The sequence below is a fragment of the Dermacentor andersoni genome, chromosome 3, assembly GCF_023375885.2.
Source record: "Dermacentor andersoni chromosome 3, qqDerAnde1_hic_scaffold, whole genome shotgun sequence".
In the NCBI taxonomy this organism is placed as follows: Eukaryota; Metazoa; Arthropoda; class Arachnida; order Ixodida; family Ixodidae; genus Dermacentor; species Dermacentor andersoni.
Window position 1 is genome coordinate 37,361,302 of NC_092816.1, and position 4,677 is coordinate 37,365,978.

A 4,677-nucleotide genomic window follows, 5' to 3' on the forward strand; every position below is an offset into this window, starting at 1 on the left:
AATGAAGCCCGCCACGCTGTCTCCACAGAAGAGAGTCTTCGCCTACCTCGTCACACAGCCAGCGTTACACAGCCAGGCCAAAATGACGCTGAAACTCCACGGCGGTCATGTACGCGAACGGGTCCAGACGGTCATACTGACGCTTGCTGCCGCTGGCTGCAATAACACAGGCTGCTGCTGCCGCCGCCATGTTCCCGAGTTGAACTCGGAGGGGGTTTCGCGATGTACGAGTTTAGCACGAGTTCACCTGTCAATCAAAGCCAGAGGTCACGCCCCGCGCGAGGCATGTAACTCTTGTGCGCGCACCCACCACGGTTGGGCCACGCCCAACTTATCTTTCGGCAACAGCGACGCGGTGCCGAGCTGAGAGGCATCAAAAATATTCACCACCGACATAAAACACGCACAACACACTGTCATCGGTGATGTACTGCGCACTACTATCAAAAACAAAGCGTTGACTGTCGCTGGCTTCTCGGGCTGAGATGGCCCCACAGCACGGTTTCATTGCCTGCATTGCGGCGACGTAGCGCACAGTAAATAATTATCGGCACGTCTCTGTAGCTGCTTGCAAAGCGTTGATGCGCCGAGGGTGACGACGATGCTGAGGAGTGCGTATCGCAGCAGTCGTTTGAGATGGCTGCTCTGTCATCGGCGATATATCGGAGCCACAACGTCGTAAACACGATCAGCGTCCGAGAATCGCTCGCTCTTCTAGACCCAGTGCAATGGCATTTCTTCATCACAAGCACTGGGCACTCAACAGTTCCACCACCTTCCTCAGTTCGAAGTCTCATTTCATAGCCGCACACAAGAGCCCTCACCTGCCAAAATGCGATTGCTGCGGTGTCGTTACGATATCCTGCGATCGCTGCTGGCTCCAGCATAAGTTATCCGCAAGCACTTTGGTGCGCACAAAACACTCAAATACTGCGTACATGCGCTCGGAGGCACTTTCACTGGGCAAGCGATGACAAGCGATGAATTGTGTCGATGGGAAGCACGCAATGCATCGCCGAGCCTTCGCGCACAAAGATAAACTGGTACATTTTCACTAAACTGCGTCACTACGGGCACTACGGACTACCATTTTGCATCGACAGCCGTTGCTCCCGTATTTATGACTAGTGTATCTTTTTAGTTGGTAAAGCGGGGGCCTTAAGGCACCTGCGATGAACAGCCGTACCATGGCGCTGCGTTTCTATTCCCCTAATAGCGAAAGAGTGGTGATAACTGACATTATTAAGAATAGCACTGTAGGCGACTTCTCACGGTATGAACTGCCTCGTGCGTGCGACCCGCTTCAGTGTATCCGCTTCTAAGCTTTCGCCTCACTGTCGCCACTCGCGGCAAGAAGTGCAAAATTTAAGAATTTGCTCGATCTCCGTTTACGTCATCAGAAATTTCTAGCATTCAAAACGAAAAACAGACGCTTAAAGAAATAAAATGTTCGTTATTTTATTTGTTGTATTTTAACGTATTCGTTTGAGCGAAAGCGTAGGTGCAAGAATGCGCTGCATGTACCCTGTTCGCATTCGATCGAGGATATAAAGATAGTTGCCGAAAGAGGAGGCACGCCCTTGACGCGCCCGGGAAAGGCGTGGCAAGCGGCTCACGGCAAGTCTGCAGACAGACAGCGGGACAGTCACGGTATCGCTAAGTTGCGATAATCCGTTGATAACAATACGCGGCGCTGGCGAGTTTCGTTCTGCAGCCGTCTGCGCTTGAAACGTGGAAGCAGCGTGCCGCGCAGGGTGCGCTCATGTTGCCCTACGCGGCTTTTTGTCTACATATTTTTTTGCCTGCAGCCTTTGCGCGTTTCACGCTATCTCCGTTCACTGACTGCCGTCGAGCAAACTCGGGTAAAACTCGGGTGAACGAGAAACTCGGCGCATCCTGCATAGCACCCCAGGAGAGGGATGCGGCTGTTACTCAGCTGGTCTGTACTCTCATGGAACAAGTTGCGGCGGGAGAAAACGCCAATTGCGCTTAACGTATCCCTTTGCTTCATTATTTCCTTGAGTTACGACTCGCCGCGACGCTGGCAGATGCCCGGAACCATATACGCGTGATATGGGTTAGATAAGGTGGCAAATAAAATAATGTGAAAGAGCGTCCATCATGAAACCCTGCAATAACCCTTAAGCCCATAAGCAAGATCAATGTCGCCCGTTACCTCGTCTGTTTTTCCCTAACTGTATAGCACTTTTCGTGCAAAATTGGCAACTGGAAACAAAAATCGCAAGGAGTTGAGAAATTAAGCGATCTACTAAGGGAGAGAGCCAAGGCAACAACCGAACTGCAAGCAAAAGCGAATAATAAAAATGTTAACCGTTGTTTATGAGAATATTTATGGAGCAACATCTTTTTATTTAAAAAGGAAGTAGAGAAAACGCCGCCGGAAGTGGAGAACAATTACTTGTTTTGAATGACGCTTCTACAGTTATCGGTCGAACCACCACACGTAGCCACTTCTCTGCTGTGCTTATGTGGGTACTGCGCTCACCGCGAAAGTTGAGCGCAGTACGTCTAGAATTGCAGAGTCCTGCGCTCTACGCGGTTGTATGGGACTGGCGGCCGCACAGCGTTACGCAACTCGCGGAACTGTCAAAACTGATCAACAAGGCGAAAATAACTGATATTCGAACCTATAACATGAGAAAGGCTGAAGAAGCCGTAAAAACTGAACGCAGTCTGAAATCAGTAAAACAGAAACCTGGCATAGGACAAACCATGATGTATGTATGCACTAAAAGATAAGAAGGATAATATTATCAGCAATCTCGAAGATATAGTAAAAGCAGCGTAAAAATTCTAAGCTGACCTGTATACAGTACCCAGAGGAGTCACGATACCTCACTTAGAAACAGTAATGAACAGGATACAGAAACTCTCCTATAATTAGCGATGACGTCAGAAGGGCCCTGCAAGACATGAAACGATGAAGAGCGGGAGTAGAAGGTGGAATAACAGTCGATTTAATCAAAGATGGAGGAGACATAATGCTTGGAAAACTGGCGGCGCTTTACACGAAGTGTCCATCGACTGCAAGGGTCCCAGAAAACTGGAATGCAGACATTATACTAATCCACAAAAAAGGAGACGTTAAAGAATTGAAAAATTATGGGACCATTAGCTTACTCCCTGTATTATATAAAATATTTACCAAAATCATCTCCAAACACTGGACTTTAGTCAACCAAGGGAACAGGCTGGCTTTAGGAAGGGATACTCTACAATGGATCACATCCATGTCATCAATCAGGTTATCGCGAAATCTGCAGAGTACAATAAGCCTCTCTGTGTGGCTTATATAGATTACGAAAAGGCATTTGATTCAGTAGAGATACCAGCAATCGTAGAGGCACTACGTAATGTAGGAGTACAGAACGCTTACGTAAAAAGCTTGGAAAATATTGCTACATGCGTGTGGTATTTGTTTGTTTGAACGAGGCGCGTAGGCGCCATCACTCCAGAAAAGAGGAGGAAGAACGAACTGGGCTCGCGCTGTGAATCTAACCGGTCAGAGCTGCAACCGTTGTTGTAAATATAATCTGTAAATAGTTTCTCGTCTTACTGACTCGTCCTTCGCGTAAGAATGCCTACAGAGGTTCTACAGCTACCTTAATTCTACACAAGAAAAGCAGGGAGATACTTATAGAGAAAGGGGTCAGACAGGGAGACACAATTTTTCCAAAGCTATTCACCGCGTGCTTAGAAGAATTCAAGCTATTAAACTGGGAAGGCTTAGGAGTAAAGATCGACGGCAAATATCTCAGCAGGCTTCGGTTTGCCGATGACATTGTTCTATTCAACGACAATGCAGACGAGTTACAACAAATGTTTGGAGACCTTAACAGAGAGAGTGTAAGAGTGGGGTTGAATATTAACATGCAGAAGTTGAAGATAATGATAAATAGCCGGGCAAAGGAAAAAGAGATCAGGATCGCCAGTCGGCCACTAGAGACTGTGAAGGAGTACGTTTACCTAGGTCAATTAATCACAGGGAACCCTGATCATGAGAAGGAAATTCACAGAAGAATAAAAATGGGTAAGTTCGCATGCGGCAGACATTGCCAGCTCCTGACTGGAAGCTTAACATTATCATTGGAAAGGAAGGTGTGCAATCAGCGCATTTTACCAGTACTGACATATGGGGCAGGAACTTGGAGACTGACAGTGAAGCTTCAGAACAACTTAAGGACAGCGCAGAGAGCGATGGAACGACGATTGCTAGGTATAACGTTAAGAGACAGAAAGAGAGCGGTTTGGATCAGAGAGCAAACAGGTATAGACGATATTCTAATTGACATCAAGAGGAAAAAAATGTAGCTGGGCAGGTCATGTAATGCGCCGGTTAGATAACCGTTGGACCATTAGGGTTACAGAATGGGTACCAAGAGAAGGGAAATGCAATCGAGGACGAAAAAACACTAGGTGGAGCGATGAAATTAGGAAATTCGCGGGCGCTAGTTGGAATCGGTTGGATGAGGACAGGGGTAATTAAAGATCGCAGGGAGAGGCCTTCGTCCTGCAGTGGACATAAAACAGGATGATGATGATGATGATGATGATGATGATGATGATGATGGAGGTGGTGGGCCCCCCCCCGAAAAAAAATCCTGCGTACGTGCCTGATTAACGTGATGTGTTTTCCGAGAATGTGCGTAATCTGCG